The 24047-nt window shown below is 34.8% G+C and overlaps 1 protein-coding gene across 1 annotated transcript in view; it reads right to left on the bottom strand.

Moving 5' to 3' along the window:
- LOC127857470 (teneurin-2-like) overlaps positions 1–24047 on the bottom strand; it is a 231258-nt gene that overhangs the window by 110469 nt on the left and 96742 nt on the right. Inside the window, exon 5 of the mRNA XM_052393865.1 lies at positions 13247–13336. The gene's annotated coding sequence lies outside the window, so the exon portion shown is untranslated. The remainder of the gene's footprint in view (positions 1–13246; positions 13337–24047) is intronic.

Here is a 24047-nt window from a genome sequence, read left to right on the forward strand (position 1 = left end):
GTCAAGGCCTAATGCAGAAACACTGCAGAGGGAAGTATTTCCCTTTCCCACACATATTAAGCACAAATGTGCACATTTTATAAAGCACATTTTACTCCATAAATTGCTTTTTGGGTTTCCCATATTGGACATGCATAGTAATTTTATTATTGTCATCAACCAAATGTTTATAGAACAATTGGGACAATGACCATCAGGACTAATGGTTGGCTGTGTTCCCATATCTGCTGTCTCTGGGGACTGGCCATTGATGCCTAAAAAACATCATTGGCATTAACAGCTGATCCCTGCAGATCCAAAAAGCATTAATGAGCTAAGAGCTGGTCCCTTAAACAATCCATCATGGCCACCCTCTCAGGAAGTCAGGCTTGCAGTAGCTTAACATCTCTAATGAATTAATTCATGCAATTTCTGATGTTTGATCCCAGAAAATTGTGACCAGCAGCATGTGGTGTGGTAAAAGACCGTCAATAACAACAGTTTGACTGGCCCATGAATCATGATGTGGCCAACCAATGGGTAAATACCAAAAACATAGATACACTAAATCCCATGAGAGACCTGTATAATGTCTCTTACGGCTTGTGTGGGAATTTGAAACAATTATTATGAAAAATGTTTGTTACTTAAGTACTTTTCCTATCTATACATGACACAGTGAATGCAATGAGATACCAATAAAATTATATTTTTGTATTATTATTTATTATTACACCCTAAATGTTTCAACTCTTCAAAGAAGCAAAGGAATTTCTTTCTACAACCAACACCTGGGTAGCAGGGCCTTCCCATGATTTTTTAGGTACCCTGTCCTTTTGTTTACCATGTATGTGACAATTGACATCTGGATTCTGGTGCTTTATGGGCTCATTAAATGAAGATGTTCTGCATTTTACTTTTCTGTTAATCTTTTTTTTTCAAAGATTTTGATGGTTCAAAAATTACTCACCCTAGGCACTTGTTCCAATTTAAACTTTGGTTTAGCCCGATAATTTTTCAGTCTTCAATACTAAATTTACTGAGTTTGCACATTTATGTTTAGTTCCAGCACATGGTCTGTTGCTCCACACTACATGCACGCTTAACATGCGTTTAAGGTGACATATCAACCAATAGCAACATTATTTGTTTAGCTCTTATTGACACCATGGTATTACAAAGCATACATGTCAACTGATGATGTACACAGGAGGTGTAGGTGACATCCAAGGGAGTTGCAGATATAATTGTAAAACACAAGACAGCTGAAAAACAGTGTCAATCAAGCGTATAAATGGTCATGATAAATATATATATGTGCTGGAATTAAATTATAACGGCATAAAGCTTATGGCAGAAAATACAAAATGAATTACTAAGCATGTTTACAATAAATAAAACAAGAGATGTGTTTGTCAGAAACACAATGCCCCCTTACGCACAACTTTGATTTTTTTCTACCTTCCACCTTGAAGGATGACCTTGACCTTTCCCCACTCAAAATGTGCAGCTCCATGAGATACACATGCATGCCAAATATCAAGTTGCTATCATCAATATTGCAAAAGTTATGACCATGGTTTAAGTTTTGGTTAAAGTTTTGGGACACACACACAGACACATACAATGACAGACAGGCCAAAAACAATATACCAATGATCATTCGATCCGGAGGGGGGGAATAAAAAATATGCCATTATGGCCTTCCATTACCGAAGAGGTGAGTACATAATCCTAATAATGATTGTCCTCACATAGGGAAGGTAAGCTGAGTGTTTCAACTGTTCATTACTTAGTAACGTGTTTAACAAAACTCCGCCTACAGGGTGGTGTTACACGTTGATTGATTGATGTTAAGGACTTGCGATCATGGTTAATTGTTAACAATTTCATTGATCATCTGAAATCATCTGAGTGTGTGTCCTAATTTCTCCAGTTCAAAAGGCCATAGTGACCTAAGATATAAGCTTTCATGGCAGTATTGTTATCTACTGTAGTGATCACAGCATCTTTAAAGATAAACAATCATTATTTGGGCAGTGTTTATAACATGTACCAAGTCAAAATTCAATTGTACTGGGACCAGAGCGCTAAAATGGAATCAGGAATGCCCCGTTGGGTATCATTATTTACTGAAACAATTATGGCAATGATAGTATCAGTGTTGAATAAAACATGAGTTTTAAGCCGACTTGACTTTGAGACTTCCCTATGTTATGGTGAATATTTCATATGCAACATAATAACTTGATGACCAGACTGTACTCCTGGGGTAGCTAAAATTAATGTAAACAAGGTAAAGGAGATAAGTATGAAGATATTGCAAAACACAAACCCAGTATTCAGCATTATCCAAACAAGTTAAAAGAAGAATATAAATCTATGTGAATTTAAAATTTGACATCAAAACTAAAACTTGCATGCATATGTTTTAACATCATCAGCTTTAGTTTTATTACATGTATTCTCACACTTACATCTTCATTGGCACATCATCTATCAGTTAATCATTTAGGATCATCAGAATATCATCTATACTTACAAATATATCAACTTTTCATCATCTTTTTGTAAATCATCATATTTCAAAGTCTTCCTAAAGAATAACATATATCCTTTTAGCTTTTTAATTACATAATTCTTATTAATTTTAACATCTAACCTTTAAGCTCTAAGCTTTAATGACTTTGTTATGAAACAATATAAGACTCATAATACTTCATTATTATTATATAATTATTTCATGTGTAATAAAACAATTCCAGAATCTGCTTTAATCTATGGTTAAGTCAATGGTTCCACAACTGTCTATGCCAGCTCATGAGAGTCACAGAGCAGGGAAGCCATCATGAACTATAGAAATCAGGAATACACATGATCACAAAACCATTTATTATTCATTGAGGATACCGCTCTCGCTGACTTTAATGTGCGATAATATACCACAAAGTTTGAGCTTGATTTCTTCATGCATACACAAGGTACAGGGATTTCAATGCAGTATACATTTTCTTTACTCAAATTCGAAGGACTTCAGAAATTTTATTTCAGTTATTATTTTAGTTTATCTTTTTCATATGTTTTTACTTAAATACATAACAACCTGAGAACAACAACGCCATCATTTTTCTTTAATTCTAAATTTATTTTTTCCTGCATCTGATCAAAAGATATGGCACTATTTATATTTAATTCAATATTTTAAACAAATGAATTAATATAAATTAATTTTGAAATCAAATCATCAATGGCTAATTAAATATACATTAAAGTATGTTACCCAGGTAAGTATGGATTCTCTGATGCTTTGCAAAATACTAATTCATGTAGTAATATAGAATACTCATTTAAATACCCACAGCTCTCTGTGAAATAATTGATGCTCTTTTCACTTTTTCATGCACTATGTCACAAAGCAAATTCTGAATTAAACAACCTCAGGTAAAAGGACTTCAATCAAGACTGGGGAAGCTTGTAATAACATTAAGCAACTGTGTGACATCTGCCAGTGAAACAGGCTTCGAAGAAGATCCACCATTTCTTCCTGTGAAGTCCACCATTTCTTCTCATGCAAGAAACAGTGACAGATTATTTCATTACCAAGCTTCCTGTCACTATCAGCAACAGTTGCCTCATTCATCTCCTTGATTTAAACAATGACTCACCAAACAACAGAGGGGACATATGCACATATCAGGCAGAATGGCACTGCTTACAACACAATCAATTAAAGGACATGGAATTAATCCATCAGTGGGGACACAATTCACAGTCACCTATCAAAAGCATTATTCTGGAGGATTGTTTGTTGTTGTTTTTTTAGAGGATTATAGTGGCTATTATAGTGATAGATAATTTCCGAGCACCGCAGAAGATTGTTTAAGTGAGACAAGAGTTTTTATAAATGAAAATTCAGCTAGGAAATGCAGAGAAAAGTTACATAGTTACACAAATGATAAATCAAAATAGATTATTAATTTACTTCTTCAATTACTTCATTTCCAAATAAAGCACATGCTATTTTCATAATTTTACTTAACAATCAAGACAAATATTGATAATAATGAAATACAATCCTTCTATTACATGTAATATGACCATACATACTATTTACGCAACAATTACATCTCAATTGAATCCATTTTCTTAAAACCAAAAAGTATTCCTAGCAACAAACCAATGGACTGTGATAATATATGAATTTGTCCGCACATTAAGATTAATAATTAATGCAATTAGCACTAATATAAAGTGACATGTGAAACAGCTATTGAGGAAATTTAGGGCCCATTATTTCAGATATGACTATCATTAAGGGCTGGTATTTGTAGCATAATTGAGAATAGACACACCACAACACATCCTAATTGAAAGGAAAAATATGACTGGCGAATAATAGAAACAAAGCTTTCAAACTCCAGTTTGGAAGTTCTAAAAAAATATTGATAAGGAGTATTTTTGCTTGACATTATCAACACAATATTCATGAAATATATATACACACGTACTATTCAATATACAAATAAACAAGAGATGTGTTTGTCAGAAACACAATGCCCCCTACTGCGCCTCTTTGAAGCAATAAATTTGACCTTTGACCTTGAAGGATGACCTTGGCCTTTCACCACTCAAAATGTGCAGCTCAAGGAGGTACACATGCATGCCAAATATCAAGTTGCTATCTTCAATAATGCATAACTTATTGCAAAACTTTAACCAAGGTTAAAGTTTTGGGACACACACATACAATGACAGACAGGCCAAAAACAAACCTCTCTTCTTCGAAGAAGGGGGCATAAAAAGTTTAGTAAACCAATTATGGCTTCTAATAAGGGTAGAAAAGCATACACACATTTTAACAGAAGCTTGCCAATTATTGTTTTGTCTGGATGGCATATTTGCTGCAACAAATTTTTTCAGACTGGAATCTGAAAGTATTATAAGAGTTAATCAGGCCACATTCCCACTTTAATCTGCAGACACACTGCAACGTTGGCTTGCAAAGCTGCAACATGCAAGCTTGCAGTTAACCCATAGACTTAGTTGCTGGTTTTATAAAAGCATAGTTCACAGTCTATCATCACCCTATTAACAGGTTGCGCAAACATTTCAACCATTTGTCAGACATTGGCGCTGATCCTCAGGCAGCTGTTTATAGGGAACTTTCAAAAATGGCGCACACATTTGCATTGCGTTCTAAATTTAACTGCAGTAATCAGAAAGTTAAAGTGAACACAATCTGTAGATTCAGTTGATTATGTGCATGTCTAGGTAATATGATTGCAAGTGCTGAGATCTTGAATAAAAACTGTCCAGCTGGGAGCAGGATCCTGGCAACTTATGGCAGTATCTATTAAAGAATAATTTCTTGTCTATTGAAATAAAAGGCTGAATGCCTGTCAAGGTGTCTCTGAACTGTCGATTGACCAATCATGCATGGTACCAGATGGATGTGTTTGGGGTACAATGCATAAGCCAATTGGCTACTGAAATTTGTACTTGACTATTTACATTTCCAAATACATTCTCCTCAAAGCATGTTTTCACACTTTTTTGAAAATAATTTAAATTACAGGTTATCTACATAGCATCCATTTTCTTTGGCTATCTCATCCATATTTCTTAGCACTGAACTAAAGATGCATGGTGAAATTTCCCTGGTCTAAATAATTACAGTAAGTGCAATAACATCCCATAAATATATTAACTATATCCGACTTTAATTGTCTTTTCCATTGGTAATATTAAGATGTTGTTCTGTAATTAATTAGTCAGCCTGTGTCACCTCAAATCCCTTCGGTATCACACTCTAATTTAGACATGTAGATGATATCCTGGCTAATATGTGCTACCATCTGATTCCATGAAAACTGTATATCATTTGCAAAAATATGCATTCTGTAATTGTCGATGAGAAGAAAAAATGTGCAAATGTTTATAGGGGGGACATTTGCTAGAGAGCAGGTTGATATGTCTGCTTGCATGTTTGTTCTTAACATAATCAAGCATATCTTCAATACCAGGGGCATCATGTGAAAATGGGGCTTATGCATTATGCGGTCAGCGTGCATAGCTCCAGACCAGCCTACACAATTGCCCAATCTGGTCAGCTATACTGTCGCCTAATAAGACCACAAACCATCAAAACTTTCCCAGACTTAAAAGCAGAAAGGGTAGCTCCTGACCAGACTGCGTGTATGCCATGTCATAAGACCCATTTTCCCATGATGTGGCTCATGTAATGATGTATACAGTTATGTACAGATTTTTTCATAATAAACTCACTGAAATGAAAATGAGATTCTTGATATTTTTGGGGGACTTAAAACACTTCCAACCTTCAATTTCAAAAAATATATGTAGTCTGAGGTCCTAATTTTGTTACAATCAGTTTACAATAAATTCTAAATAACCCTTTCAAAATAATTCCAATTCCCACATGAAGTCTGTAGCATTAAATATGTTGACAAAACAATGTAAAAGATATTCCCAAACATTTCTGGCTTCATTACCCTTCCATTTCATGCTTTATCACTATGATGAATATGCCTGTACACCTGGTCTACCTGTAACTGATAGGAACCTGCTCCAGGAGAATGATGTAGAGTTGTGTTCCCTGATTGTTTCTGCATGTTATCACCTCCCTTGTCATTCTGATGGATAATGCTGTTAAAAGCTATTGCAGGGCATATGCTTCTTACTTGAGAAATATTGTAACACTCTATATATTTGAGGCTGGCCATTCCTTTGGTTTGGTTTGTAGAATGTATAGAAAAATGCATGATTAAAGCCATTTATTTCCTATCTGATAACAGTTAAGCCTCAGTTTTCATGTAAAGAATGTTAATTAATAGATTAATAAATAACATTAAATCAATGCATTATAATTTAATGTTAGTTAAAAATGTTGAGTTCTAAATGGACCGAGATTAAATGAAATATCTCATAAAAGTTTGCCTCATATAACTTGTGATTTAATTGTTGTGAATCAATGTTATATATTTGTACATACATCAAGCACTGTTGACTTAATGGTGATTCAAGGAAAAGTTATTTAAAGAAATTGCATTAAAAATAATGTTTCAATAAAATAATTATTGCAGTCCTGATTTAAGAATTTGGAATTAAACTGTAATGTGAATGCATCAGCCAATGTACCAGGCGAGTCCAAAGCTGCCAATTATTTAGTCAGCGGATTTGCAAGATAAATTCAGACATTTTTCTCTCTATTTAGTATCGTTTCAACAACATTATTTAATTTGTATCAGTAAACATGTATATGAGTACAGCATTATTTTTCCAATAGTGATTTTCAACCTATATTTTCTGGAATAATTTGTTATAACTGGAATTTAATTTTAAGGGTTATTAAAATTTGCAACCTTATAGAGGTTCCACAAATGTCAATGGTATTATTTAAATTAGTCTGCAATTCTATTCAATCATCTCATTTGGACATCATCTGTTATGTGGCTGAAATTATTCATACAAAAGAGCCAGTGCATTTTGTTTGTGATATTCTTAAGAATGCATTATCCCCCCCCCCCTGGTTTGATCCCTACTCAGGGAGCGCTCTCAAGATGTTCTCAACAGACTCCATGCTCTGGTTCTTCTTAATAAACCAAATGAAAGGCTTTCTCAGAAAGTTGTTTTGTCGGAAAATGGTTTTAAATAAATATGTTTAACTAATAAGTCTTGTCAGTTGGAGTCCGAATGACTGGAGTCTCACAGAGCGTTTCCTCAAAATATTGGGACCACCGTGCCTGTGGCAACTACTCTGACACCTATATATAGTAATTATATAATACACACTTGTTCAGTCCTTTAAACCTTTCCCACACTGAAGCAAAGTGATAATGGATATGTGCAAACAGCATAAAACCAGTAACTCGCAGTCTGTTCAGGTTTTATGCTGTTTGCTGCTCATCAGTATCTAAGGGTTGGAAATAAAGTCTTTCTTAGAGACTACACATGCGTCAAAATATGTATTTAAGTGGTTAAGTGTGAAACAATAATTTGAGCTGCTTCATAAAAAAATTGGTCTTATGCCATGTGCGACCAGCGTAGCTCCATACCATCCTGCGCACTTGCGTAGTCTGGTCAGGAGCTACCCTTCCCACTATTAAGTTATGCAAAAGTTTGCTTCTCTTGACCAGCCTGCACTACTGGACCGGCTAGTCTGCAGCTACCCTTTCAGCATATGGCCCAAGACCCATGTCTGCATGAATGATCCACCTCAAGCCATTAACTCTTTCAGTGCTGGAACCGAATTTTGAAGGCCTTTGCAAACAGTTTGGATCCAGATGAGACGCCACAAAATGTGGCGCCTCATCAGGATCCAAACTGTTTGCTGTTCTTATAGTATTCTTTGAAAAAAATTGAAGAAAATGCTTATTCTAGAAATTCAGCAGACAACATTTTAGCAGAGGACAAATTTCCCAGCATGCAAAGGGTTAAATCATCCCTCTTACCCAGGAACCGCTCTTATTTTACAATATTTCAGATTTGATAATGATAAAAATCCAATTAAGTCACAGGCAAATATTGGTTATTGTCTAAAATAATGAGCATCATCACACTTGTTTTTGTTTGAAGATTTAAACCTTGGTCGTAATTACAAAGTTTAACATCCATTGGTGATGGAAATTACTGTGAAATTTCTTCTGATCATGACATTGTGATAGTTTGTTAATTTAATGCACACAACAACAAAATATACTTGTTTGGTTAAAATAGTCTTGGAAAAAAAAATGAATTTCTTGTTTACAGAGATGGCAACATACAAAATATAACTAATTATAATTAACATAAAGCCCACAATTAAAAACATACAATAGCAATGTTGAATAAGCTTATTTTCCCCCACAAACAAATTCAACCCTTTACATAACTGAAAAATGCAATTAAATGAATTTTGATTTCGAATCAAAATGCCATATTCGTTATGTTAATCTATAAACAAGCAAAAAATGTCAAAGCTTGAATCCTATGCTGAATCATTCCAAATATTCTCTCACAACACCAGACATATTATCAAGGGGCATGTCTTACCACTATACATAAAAATCTTTGAACCTAGCGCCATAAACATAGCAAAAAGCACTTATGAAATTCGCAAATAGCCTTTTTTTTATGTTCGCATACAACAAAGAGTCAATATCAATAATATTAGCTGTGAATCAATCAGCCAGCCCTGTATGCCATATATATCATAATATCTGATGGTTTATAGTCCCCCTCCTCCATTTCCGAGAAAGACCTCCATTTCTTCTTGAGATAAGATCTACTTTATTGACGCAACAAGTGACCTGTGTTGATAACAGAGCCATACAAGGAAATTATTCTACTTCAACACTTTTGTAGCTGTTTTCTCAGAGTCTCTCACCAGACCAGGACAGATTCATTCCCATCTGATTGTGATTCATTGAGAACGATGAATTCACCTCTGCTAAGGGGTGATAACTTTATGAAACCAAACATATTACCAAGAGATGTTTCAGATGGTTGGAAATGGGTCAGAGGAGAATTGAATGCAATAGCTCGAGCTCTTCAACAAAAGCACGTCATGCAAAAATGGGTCTTATGCCATATGCCTCCAATGTAGCTCCAGACAAGCCGGATACATAGAGTTTGGTCAGGAGTTACCTGTCTGCTATAAAGTCATGTAAGGTTTCTTGATCTCAATAGCACAAATGGTAGCTCCTACACTGGGAACTTAAGGCCCAATACGTATTTTGGCAAGACATGGCTAAAATAATATTCATCCATTAGTAAACAGTCTTCCATACGAATCATCATAATTATATATAGTGTAAAATATCTTTAAAAGCTTAAAATAATATAAGTATTAAGTGAATACTGAATCTTATGAAATCATAATAGGGCATGCAGTCGATATAATTAATAGTGACATTCATTGAATTAACATTAAATTTTATTGTAAGGTGTAAAACATATTAAAGGATATAAGAATATGGGATAAAATGCTTAAAAGATTTCTCACATTGTGAAATATTTCACCAAAGGATATTAGTTAAGAAACTGATTCCCAATTGTAAACAATCACAAAACATGAAAATGAAATCGCAAATTGATTTAACATTAAGAAGACCAGAACCTTAACCTGGTCTAGTGCACAAGGAATCATAACCACCCCTGCGAAATGTTGTTCTGCAGTTCACGAATAATTCGTGAACAGTTCATGAACTGTTCATGAACTGAGTTCATGAACTGTTCACGAATAGTTCGTGAACAGAAAATGAGCCACGTCTGTGAAAAGTTCTTGAAATTTTAGTTCATGAACTGTTCATGAACACTAATGGCATGAAGTGTTCATGAAATATTCTTGAAACCTAATTGCATGTAGTGTTCATGAACTATTCTTGAACCCTTATGGCATGAAGTGTTCATGAACTATTCTTGAACCCGTGTGGCATGAAGTGTTCATGAACTATTCTTGAACCATTATGGCATGAAATGTTCATGAACTATTCATGAACATCAATGGCATGAAGTGTTCTTGAACAGTTCATGAACAACACAATTCTTGAAAAATTCTTCAGGGTTTTGCTGTTCACAAACAGTTCATGAACATTTTCCTTCTATTTTTCAATGGCTCATTTTCTGTTCATGAACTGTAAGTGAATAGTTCATGAACCATAGTTCTTCAAGAGTTCATGAAATGAGGTGGCATGAAGTGTTCATGAACTATTCATGAACAAGAATTTGTCAATTTTGCAAAGGTTATCATAAGTGTTACTAAAGCTCAACAAACAGGTCAGGGTAAGAAGAAACAAGTCTTGTATTAGCACTTAACATATTGATAGCAACATATAACAATAATTTAAATATAACACTTATAACTGAGATACAAGTGGTTTGATAATACTCTTTAAATTTCATAATACAACTTTGCACTATATGTTCATGAATAATTCATGTATTGAAAAGATTATGAATAGTCTCATTTTCAGTTCAAGAATCATTTACTAATCAATGGTTTCCCTGAAATGGTTACACTTACAGTGCCAAAGAACTTGAAATGGAACCAATGGCTGATCAGTTCAGCCGGTAATTTATTAAAGACTTACATTTTCAAATATAACATAAACCATGTGCCTTCCGTTTCAACTTCCTGTGCACACAATATTCTTTCTTTGTAAAAACAGCAATGCAATGTACATTGAGTTCTTGATATCATCTTAAACTGTTCTTAAAATAAGATGTCCTTAAAACGTTCTTAAACTTGTCTTTTAAGTCTTCCAAGAACAATGACAGATCCTTTTAAGAACATATTGGATTCTTAAAAAGTCCATCATACGTTCAAAAACATTGTGTAGACCTGTTTAAGAACATCAGAAGGAAACATGTTGTTCAAAAAAGTTCTTAAAGTGTTCAAGAATAGTTTAAGAATAATTCAAGAACAGGAAAGGTCCTTAAAAAGTTATTGAAGTGTTCCTGAAGGCAGTTCTTGAACAGTTCTTGTACAAATGTTCTTAAAATTCTCTAGAACAGGTCAAGAACTTTAACTTACAGTGGTGAAAGTACTATGCATTTTCATACTAACTTCACAGGTTTCACAAATCTACAAGATTTGTATGCTAGACATTTCAATATTACTTTCAAAAATATGTATGAAACATCTAGCACAAAGGAATTCATGAATTATTCATGATGGATCCTTAAAGTCTGTCTCAGAAAAGTCATTAGAAATACTTGTGCATAAAATGTTCATCACTAAGTATTTATGGTTAGATGAAGAACTGTTCATGAACTTTGAAATGTTCAACAATAATTCATAAACAGTTCATGAACATGTCTTAAGAACAGTTCATGTCCAAAAGTTCATGAACCAAGCTCAGGAACTTTTTCAGAACCGTTCATGAACAGTTCTTGATTGGCTTGAAATGTTCATGAAATCATGAACAACATTTCGCCGGGGCAGGAAGTTGCTTTTATACCGTACATATGCCAATTAGGAACACTTCGATGCACTTTCTGAACATCGTATGTCCCTGATGATCAATCGTTTGCAAGACCAAGACAGCTTTCCACCTCATGTCAATAGCACCATTTGAGTGAGCGAATAAAACCATAAATCTGTATCATATCGACCAATTTTGTACAGCTTTCCAGTCCATTCTGTGGTATTTGCAAAGATGCTCAAAACATACTCTGGCTATTGACAAACTGGGTAATGAATCCATTCAGTTGTTGATCAAGCATCCATATTTATCCAGAGCCGCTGACCCTAAGCTGTGGACTTGATAAAGCAATGAATCGTCATAATCTCATGATGCAGGCCTGGTATTCTACTGGGTTGTTATCACATTTTGTTTTCAAACTCAACAGGCCCGGACTAATCTCTATTTTCCAACCACTTGAAGATTTGTTAAATGTTTTCCATAGATATGTGTACAATCGATGATGCGTTATTATTAAAATTTGATTAAAAGAACACAAACTAGCGAAAAACCCTCAAAGGGAATTTATCAGGAATGAATTTTCTTCATTACGGCGCTGCACGCCAAAGGAACATTAAGATAGCGTATGGAAGAAAGAAATATGGCAATTGTGATCGTATTTTTCTAGTTACTTTGTAGGAAAGCAATATGTTACAAAATCTTATTATTTGATTGAAAAGAAGACACTGTCAATATCCAAATGGACTCTTGGGGGAAAATAATATGTCTTGGGGCAAGAACCATTTAGTGATAATACATTCGGTAAACACAGTACATCACTTTCTACAATTTTTGCAAATCATGAACATAATTTTCCGAAGGAAATCAACCTTTGAAAGACAAGGTTGAAAAAATGAACACTCCTATAAAATGAAAGATTTTTTGTTGAAGAACAATAAAACTAGTATTCTCTTTCCAAAACATTTGTGAAGTGAATGACAACAAAAAGTCATTATTTGTGAAGTGTTTGTAAATTAATAAGAAGTATTCATCAGCAAACCACAAAGTGTTAATATATGGAAATATTTCTAGTTTCCTACCACACTTTGCAAAATGGTCGTTAATGTATTGCTTGCTTCAAGCAATGAAAACAAGTATTTACGTTCTTACTAAGAGGAAAAAAGTGGAACTTTTATGACTCTGGTGACAGCGTCACATTGATGTAAGCCTCCGTGAGATCCAGATTAAGAGCAAAGCATGCTGGGATTATTCCGGATCAACAAGATGCTTATTTAAGGAAGTGATAGATGGAGAATCCATGTTAAAGCCTCTGTAGGAGCCTGATGAAGAGCAATTTGTCTTACCTCTGAAATGGTTCTGTCTGTCACACTTGTGGAGATCAGGATTCAGATGGTCTTGAGATTGATCTCTTTAGGAAACTGCCAGCGTGAAATCTGAAATTAACATACATTTAACTCAGAATAGCTATTTTTCTCCTTTTTGAGACTTAAGCTAGGTATCATTATGACCTGTTTAGGGATAATCTTACCCTAGTTCATAAACCCCAAATACTGTTCAACTATGGCGGTAGGAAAGGTATGACGTTGCTTTTTTTCGTAATAATATATTTTAGGTAAGGTGTTTTTGTTATAATATCTGTTGCCTGAATTAATATTTGAGTATTTGTTTCACCAACTATACAATATTATTATAACAATGAATACTGACAAACAAGGCTTAATATTCATAAACAATATTTATCAAATATCTTAACAAATACTCAATGTCATCTAATAACTATAACTAAATAATGTCTCTGTTAGTAAGCTAACATATGCTACGTGAAAGGCCAATTTACAATATTTATTTTTTTATCCCATTGCATATGTACATAATGGATGTATCAACCAAAAAAACTATGACAAAATGTATAAATACCTTATTATTGATGGATAATAATCAAACGTGGATAAAAAGCCTGACCATAACACCTGATGTATTAACACCTAGCTTACAAATAAAATATTATTTGTGTGCAAAATCAATGGCACAAATTTCCCAATTTATCTTTTTATTTTTTTTTGCAGATTTGTTTGTTGTAAAAACATAAATTAACAAGATGTGTTTGTAAAACACAATGTCCCCCTACATGACGTTTGACCTTGAAGGATGACCTTGACCCTTCACCACTCAAAATGTGCAGCTCCATGAGATAAACATGCATGTCAAATATAAAATTGCTAGCATCAATATTGCAGAAGTTACATTACATGAGCAATTTTGACCCATATATTTGACCTAGAAGGATGACCTTGACCTTTCACCACTCAAAATGTGCAGCTCCATGTGATACACATACATGCCAAATATCAAGTTGATATCTTAAATACTGCAAAAGTATTCATAAAATAAGCAATTTGGGCCACATATATTTGACCTCTGACCTTGAAGGATGACCTTGACCTTTCACCACTCAAAATGTGCAGCTCCATAAGTTACACATGCATGCCAAGTATCAAGTTGCTATCTTCAATATTGCAAAAGTATTCATATAATAAGCGATTTGGGCCACATATATTTGACCTCTGACCTTTTACCACTCAAAATGTGCAGCTCCATGAGATACCATACACATGCATGCCAAATATCAAGTTGCTATCTTCAATATTGCAAAAGTATTCATAAAATGAGCGATTTTGGCCACATATATTTGACCTCTGACCTTGACCTTTACCTTTCACCACTCAAAATGTGCAGCTTCATGAGATACACATGCATGCCAAATATCAAGTTGCTATATTCAATATAGCAAAAGTTATTGCAAAATGTTAAAGTTGGCGCAAACCAACCAACAGACCAACCAACCAACAGACAAGGCAAAAACAATATGTCCCCCACTACAATAGTGGGGGACATAAAAACAGATTTTATGCAAAATGTGCCATATGAGCCAGTCTCTAGGAAAACCAGGCTTACAGCATATGTGCTTTAAGTATCAGCCCAGAATAGCCTATGAAGTCTGCGCAGGATAAAAAGGCTCTTTCCAATTTAAGTTGGCGTTTGATTTTGAAGATACTCTATTAAGACGGTTTTCCCTGAAACCGGCTCATATCTATGTGTGTGTTCACAAAAATTACAAAAGATGTGTTAAATGTTTGAAATATGGTATGCAAAAGAACTTTCTACTACTTCTGTTTTACCACTTTCTTATATGTGTGTAAAATAGGAATACCAACATCAGATCACTTAAGAACACTTTATATATTAAAAGCATTTTGTAAAGTAAGTACAATTAACACCAGAAATGGAAAGACTCACATTCTGACAATTACCTTTTCAAAATTGATTGAGCACTTCAACAGTACATCAAGATTCACACTGTGCAATATGACATTTGCCTCTTACAATCTTCACAATCGAAAGCGTTAATTAAAATATGAAATATTGACCATGCAGCAGATTAATGCCAATAATGTGTTTCTAGTGACAATATTTATGACAACAATCAAAAGCCGCTTTGCGACGAAATGACAGATTACGAGAACACAATTTCGCCTCTCGTGTTACACAATTAATTAGACCATCTCTGCTCAGCAAACGACAAAAATCAATCAGGGAAATCTGAAATCATCGAAATTACAGCAATCCCACAATGCCCAACTTTTACGTGGATGCTGACTGCTACCATGCTTTTCTGGTTTAAGTTTTTGCACAGTTAAATCAATGTGCCATAACGGTTGAACTATGAACATGCCAATCGGTTAATGAAACAGAATGCAATACAATAAACTTTCCAGGGACACTATTTGTGACACTATTTATGAAGTTGCGTGCCAAGGACGTGCTCATATATTAATTATGTTACTTAAAGTGGATTGTTTAAGGTTACAGCCAATTTCGATTATTGACTGCAAAACAACAGCAATTATGTCATTTGAATCACCTGACATTGAATGCTTATTACAGGGCTCAACATTAACAGTTGTCCTATTGCCCCTGGCAAGTAAAAGTTGGGTCCGGGCAAGTTATTTAATAATCTAGTTGTCCGCCCAGGCAATTTCAAAAAAGAACAAAGAGCATTTAATGTAATCATTTTGTTAAATGTGCAAATATAACAAAGTTTTTGTAGTGTATCATTTTGATCTTTATAAAAAAATATGAGGTTTACAGTTAATGTGATATTTCATGTTTGGGCAAGTGGCTTTAAGTTCAGGGCAAGTAGATTTTCTAAGTACTTGCCCGGCAGGGCAAGTTGGTTTTTAGGTTAATGTTGAGCCCTGTATTAACCCTTTTCCACTCAGAGGCAAAGGGAAAATGGTTATGTGCAAACAGCATACAACCAGAACAGCCTGCGAGTAACTCGCAGTCTGTTCAGGTTTTATGCTGTTTGCTGCTCATTAGTAACTAAGGGTTGGAAATGAAGCCTTTAAAACTTGAATTTAGTAAGAAAGGTATTTAAATAAATGCAACTTTCTAAGGGACTTCAAATACGTGAAAATAAGTTTCTTAGTGGTAAATGGTTAACTCTTTCAGTGCTGGAACCGAATTTTGAAGGCCTATGCAAACAGTTTGGATCCAGATTGAGACGCCACAGAACGTGAAAAAAAATTGAAGAAAATGCTAATTTTAGAAATTCAGCAGACGACATTTTAGCAGACGACAAATTTCCCAGCATGCAAAGGGTTTAGGGAAATATCTAAAGTAAACAAGGGCTGTTTGTAAAACATGCATGCACCCTATTATTCTTGAGTTATCATCAGGAAACCATTTTACTATTTTGAGTCACTGTGACCTTGACCTTTGACCTAGTGACCTGAAAATTAATAGGGGTCTTCTGCCAGTAATGATCAATGTACCTATTTAGTTTCATGATCCTAGGTGTAAGCATTCTTGAGTTATCATCCGGAAACCATTTTACTGTTTTTAGTCTCCGTGACCTTGACCTTTGACCTAGTGACCTGAAAATCAATAGGGGTCATCTGCGAATCATGATCAATGTGCCTATGAAGTTTCATGATCCTAGGCATAAGCGTTCTTGACTTATCATCCGGAAACCCTGTTACTGTTTCGGGTCACCGTGACCTTGACCTTTGACCTAGTGACCTCAAAATCAATTGGGGTCATCTGCGGGTCGTGATCAATGTACCTATGAAGTTTCATGATCCTAGGCATAAGCGTTCTTGAGTTATCATCCGGAAACCATTTTACTATTTCGGGTCACCGTGACCTTGACCTTTGACCTAGTGACCTGAAAATCAATAGGGGTCATCTGTGAGTCATGATCAATGTAACTATGAAGTTTCACGATCCAAGCCTAAGTGTTCTTGAGTTATCATCCGGAAACCATCTGGTGGACGGACGGACATACGGACAGACATTAGCAAAACAATATACCCCCTCTTCTTCGAAGGGGGGCATAACAATCTGAGTGGTGAGTTGTTCTTACCCCTGCTGTCTGTGTGGACTGATCAGCAAAGATTATTAGAAAATCCTTTGAATTGAAATTTATGTTGTTGTTTTTTAAAAATATATATGTATTTTAATGGAAAAAAAGAATACGCTGAAAAAACTTATTTACAAGTGTTTGCTAGAAAACTTTCTTGGATATATTAAATCAAAAAATGTTACAAGAAACCTCTTGATACCGAGTGCTCCAGCTAGGCCTAAATTGATGGGCGCTGCACTCTGCCCTTCCGAACCTACGCACTGCCCACCCTAGGGGCTAGGGCCCCCCCCTGCCCTTTATTTTTTTTTTATTTTTTTGTACATATAATTCATCTCTTATAACATTGTTTTTAATTTATTCCTCATTGTAGACATAATATTTGAATAGTTTAATAATGGTTTAATAATAATGGGAATAATATTATAATATTCTACAAATTATTTTAAAAAAAAACACGCTCAAAAGTGCCCTTTTGACAAAATACTGCGCGTCGAAAATGCCCTTTTGACAAAAAAGCCCCCCCCTGCCCTTTTCAAATCCTAGCTGAAGCACTGTCATACTGGTCTCACTGTCCACCCTGACCCCAGGTTGGCAGCGCCCTGAATTTTTTGTGAGCTTTGATCTTTCCATATTCATTAAATATAAATAAATTCAAATTTCATAACATAGAAAACAAAATTAAATTACGCTTATGTTAATAGATATAATACTTAAGTACATGAAATTCCCTGCAGGTCATCTTACTTTTCTTGTTCAGCTACTATGTTGGATTTGTGACACTGAACCTTTAACCTTAGGCCAGCATGCATAACAACATTGTCAATAGCACAAAGTGGTTTAATTAAGATGACCAGCCGATATTCACATTAGTATTCAGCCTCTTGTGCATGACCTTAAACTCGCAAGTGATATTCAAGATAGGATGGACATTGGTCAAACAGTAGGGCATGGTCTTATCTCTGGCATCAACAGTAATTTCAGGTCAGACAGTAGGGTAGTACGGTTAGAATTGATTTGGCATAGGTTTATCATCTGTCTGATCAGAGGTTAACTGAGGTTGATTCCAGCAAATTTTCATTGTTCAAGGAAATCCAATAATTAGTAAAACCATAAATCTTAGTTAGAAATATTATTTTTGTGAAGAGAAAATCTCGTTATATTTCCTTAGGTATTACTTTCTGTGTGCATTGATTTCAGTCCATATAGTCATCAGTATTTTATAAAAGTCCACACAATACTTGAGCTTTAAGAAACATTCTAGAAAAACTAGCATGAATAGCATCATTAATGTTTCCAGTTGACCCTCTTTGGCCTAAGTGGACGGTGGGTCAGTGAAGGGGAAGGCATGTCTGCAGTGAGCCTATTAGCTGAACATGTCCGGCTCTAGTGCCACTTGACCATGGCTTGCCGCCCTTTAATGGCCTTAAATGTGGACTCAGACATCCAGTGTCCAAATTAGCTTCCTAAAATAATGACAATGGTAAAATGAAACTTGTCACATTTCCCTCACTTTTCATGCTTATTGCGGTATGGATGCTAGAGTGTATTATATTGCTCTGGATATGTAACAAGATACATCTATTTCGGGGTCAATTAGATCACAATTCATTGCTGAGCTGGTCTTAACACATGCTTCACAGCAATAATTGAATTGCATGAAAACAAATATCTGATGAAATTCAGATTTACAAGAGATGTTTAGCTTTTTGTCAATTAATCAATCAGAATGAAAACCCACAATGATTCTGCTTCCATTTAATACCTGAAGTATATTTCTTTCGAACTATCTTTTCATTCAAGCATAACAAGTCATTGAACCTAATTTTGTACAGACGCAGAATAATGGTCAGCAGTCAACAATGTCACTAAATGTAACATCATATTATGTATGAAAATGTAAATTAATTAATTTGTACCATAAATTTCTAACATGAAAAGGTTATATAATAATTATATTTTATTTCAAACAAGATTCACATTTCTCTGATTATTCTGTTATTGTAGTGTCAAATTATTGTTATGTGTGGCAGACATTGATTAAACCGTGACAATTTACAACTCGCCTGGATGATCGCTCCACCCACTTAATCACGTGGCTTAGCAGTTAGAAAACCTAGACAAATTAACACCAAAGTGGCTTCTTTACCTATAGATAATGCCTCTAGATTACGTGATATTCTGTATGATCGTTTTGGGCATTCCCCCCCCCCCCATTATAGCTGGTAAAAGGGGTTTGTGTCATGCAAATGAAAAAAAAAAAAGTTTATAAAGAAAATTAGCTATGTATAAGAGGTATTTCGGTAATTTAAACACGCTCCCGAACACTTGCGTGCTTACCGAAATCTAACCAGTTACTATGTGTAATGGTGGTATTAGTCATAAATTAACACCTCTACACTGGTATTTACCCATGTTACTTACAAAAATACAAACAAAACATTTTTTTATGTATTTCACACCAAGAGCGCTTTATAACTGGGATTAAAGTTTTACACCCTTTCAGACGCCGAACAGGTACCAAAATCCCCCTTGTTATTACATATAAAAGTGATATTAATAATACTAAACATTGCGTATAGCTCATTTATCAATCATTTATAATTGAAAGTGCAGAACAAGAAAATGGTGGCATTTATCAATAAGTTTTTTTTTAAATAGTAAAATAGTTTTCATTTGTTTCTGACATAAAAAGCGATTTATAACATTGATTTTGATCAGTTACGCAAATACTAATATTCCCTAACTAGTTAACACATACATGTGATATAATTCATACTTTATATTGCTTATATGACATTTTCTGTTTCTGAAATAAATTAATTTCTATAAGGGAGGTTTTGGTAATTCTACACATTGAAGCTTCCACTTGCACTTGTCAAGACCACATTTCTGCATTGAAAATGGTATAAATTAAATTTCTCTAACTTATCTATCTGGATACCGACTGTCCAAGTTATGAATATCTTATTTACACCGTTTCACCATATTTCATTTCTGTGAACCAATAAATGAAACTCGTTAAATAAATAAGAACATGGCATTCGGCTTGTCTAAAAAATGGCGGAAAGGTTATTTAGCAACTGGCGCCCGATTTATCGATCGCTGATAGGTCGATCGATATTTAGATAATAATTTGATTGACAGTTGGTGAGATGGCAATTCAGAAACAAGGCACAAGGCAGACATTCGCTCTTCTAGTGTTCATGTTGTGCAATTAAATGTAAGTGATGTTAAATGTTTGAATGATAATATTTTTAGGTGCTTTTATTAGAGAAGTGCCATCAGGTTTTTTTTGGCCCGATTTTATAGCCGAAATTCGGCTATGTTCCCAATCCCAAAAAGTATACTTTTTTCCCAAAATGTGGCAAAAAATTCCCAATTGCCAAAAAAAAAAAAATTTTTTTTTTTTTTTTTTTTTTTAGAAAGAAGTCTTAATTATGCGTATTTTTCTCAATTTTAATTCAATTACATCTAACAAAGATTTTTTTCTTTTAATTTGAATGATTATAAAGAGTTAAATCAAATTTAGTATTTCCCTAATCAGTGGACTTTTCGTGTGGAAAAAAAGGCTAATGAATTTATTTTCCCAATTTCATGAAAATGCCGATAAAATTCCCAATTCCAAAGCCATGGGCTATCTTCCCAAAAAGTGGAGAAAAAAAAGCTGGCCATTATGTGTATTGTGCTCTATCATATATTGATTGTTAGGACTGCCAATCTTAGGACTGCCAATCTATGAATGAGCCTCTGAACTGCACTCCCTATGGTGTTTTATAAGGCAGGATGTTCCTTGTAAAAACTAGAACTGTCATTGGCCTGCCTGAAATGCCCCACATGCCATTTTGTCAAAGGGTATTGATGGTTCAGCGTAAAGAACTTGTTTCCCAACTATGCAAGCTTCTTACTTACCAGTATAATGCTTCAAACCTTAGAAGAAATGCCTTGACAAAATATTTCAGCATGTACATTCACTTGGAGAATAGCTGTGATATTATTTTAGCAAGAGTTATTGTTCTTATGCAATGGCCTTTCCTTCAAATTAATTCAAAGTAATAATTTATACAAATCTTATTAATTTTTAACATATGCTCTGACAAAAAATTGTGTGTTCAAATTAATTTTTTCTATAGCCACATAGAGAAAACTACCACAAGACATGAAATCCATGTTTTTTTTCAGAGGACCAGACCTAAATCTCACTCAGTAGAGAAAATCATTATAAATTTAGAGTTGAGGAGCATAAAACATTAGACCCAAAAACAGCTGCTTGACATACAGTGACCATTGAAGCTAACCATGAACACCTCTCAAAATGCTCTCAGCTGCTGGACATACAGTGACCATTGAAGCTAATCATGAACACCTCTCAACCATTCTCAGCTGTTGGACACACAGTGACCATTGAAGCTAAACCATGAACACCTCTCAAATGCTCTCAGCTGCTGGACATACAGTGACCATTGAAGCTAATGATGAACACCTCTAAAATGTTCTCAGCTGATGGACATGCAGTGACCATTGAAGCTTGGACATACCAGTGACCTTTGAAGCTAACCATGAACACCTCTCAAATGTTCTCAGCTGCTGGACATACTCTGACCATTGTAGCTAACCATGAACACCTCTCAAATGTTTTCAGCTGCTTAACATACAGGAACCAATAAATCTAACCATGAACACCTCTCAAATGTTCTCAGCTGCTGGACATACAGGTACCATTGAATCTAACCATGAAAAACTCTCAAATGTTCTCAGCTCCTGGACATACAGTGGCCACTGTAGCTAACCACGAACACCTCTCAAATGTTTTCAGCTGCTGGACATACAGTGACCATTGAACCAAACCATGAACACCTCTCAAATGTTCTCAGCTGCTGGACATACAGTGACCATTGAATCTAACCATGAACACCTCTAAAACGTTCCCAGCTGCTGGACAAACAGTGACCATTGAAGCTTACAATGAACACCTCTCAAATATTCTCAGCAAGTTTAACCAAGAATTACCTAATTTCAACCATACATGACGGTTCCAAATTTGACCGGGCAAATGAGATATCACTGGTACAAACTTTCACACCAAGTTTCATTATTGCGTCTAGGGAGTTCACAAGCTTTTTCAATTATTCTATCAAGGGACCAACTTTTTGACCCACTTTCAAGTTTCAAACCCTTAGCAAGTTTCATGAAGATTGGTTATATATTTGTCCTTTAAGAGTCTTTGCAAGGCAAAGACTGACAACTGACAACAGATAAATGTTGGGGAAAAAATCGCACCATAAGTCAATTGTTAAGTTGAGCTAACAATACATTAAGAGCATGTTGTTGAAGAATGTCAAAGTAAAAAAAGGGGGTATAACGTTTGCCATTCCAGCATACCCAGGTTTACCATGATTTGGAGGGGGTGGGACTTAACATGTCAAAGGAAACCTGACACATTGAGTGGGGACTTTAATATCACCCAAAATTATTGCGTTCCCAAACACACTGATGAAGTTTGATTTTTTTTAAATTTAGTTGCAAGTCAGCACTCTGCTTTCCAAAATATAATTACATAATTTGGCAAAGATTGTATGCATATTCAAACTGCTTTTATCCTACAGATCAGGTCCTTCCAGTTCATTTCTTTTCACCCAGTCCACGGGGACATAAAAATGCGGGATTCTGGATCAATCTAAATGAAATCATTCAGTCAGGCACTATCTTTTAGCATATTTCAAGCCTCGAATTACCCTGTCATAACAGGAAAATGTGAAAATCTGCTAACCAAGAAGTCAATAATTTTACGTCGTCATACACGCAACAGAAGCCCATAGTGTCCTGAATTGACTTAACCAACTAATGAGGACACTTTAGCTAATCTTGAGAAAAAAAGTATGAAGACGGAAATGAGGATTCCCCCAGGGCTCAGGATTTTATATGAACATTAATACTGTTTTGTCCTAAGACACACTTTGCAGCTCAGAATACAATAGCATATCTTCTTGAGACATGTTGAATCAATGTGACTCCTCACCCAGACATGCATGGCGGGGGTTTATGAACTCTAAGTCGACTATTTAAAATTGGGGACAAAATAGAAGCCTTTCACTTGAAATTGAGCGGACGTTAATGCGATGAATGGACACAAAACACAGCTGTTGATGGTGACATGTTAGTAATCTTTGTAAACATTTGTAGGAGCAAATCTGATGGCCACATATTGAGGTGTGTTGCCGTAAGACGTATTATATTTATTGTTCGCGATTTCTGTCACTTAACCTACAGGATTATGTAACAAATTGATATTCAGTTTTCAGAATATTATGTTATCCTTAGAACAAATAATTAATGTATGTACTTGCGTTTGTTTGATAAATATCAATTAAATTGTAATAAACAAGTTGAGGTATTTGTTTATTTTAAACAAGGACAGTTTCATCTACTCATTGTTATTTCAAATAATCTCTCATTAATACAAATAACTAACATATAATTTGAAATTTAAAATATTTCCTATTTAAGCTTAAAAGAAAAATTTACTTGATCTTAAATCTGCATTAAATTTGGTCAATTTCAGTGAAAATTATTTCTTACAAATTATTTAAGGCACCACGGAAAAAATAGGAAACCAAGATCACATGTTCCAGGTTATTTTCCCAACACGTCACATTAGATACGGGCTATTATCTGTCATATTCAGGCATGGCATTATTGGATAGACATCACATCTTGTTACA

Source organism: Dreissena polymorpha, chromosome 14 (genome assembly GCF_020536995.1).
Source record: "Dreissena polymorpha isolate Duluth1 chromosome 14, UMN_Dpol_1.0, whole genome shotgun sequence".
In the NCBI taxonomy this organism is placed as follows: Eukaryota; Metazoa; Mollusca; class Bivalvia; order Myida; family Dreissenidae; genus Dreissena; species Dreissena polymorpha.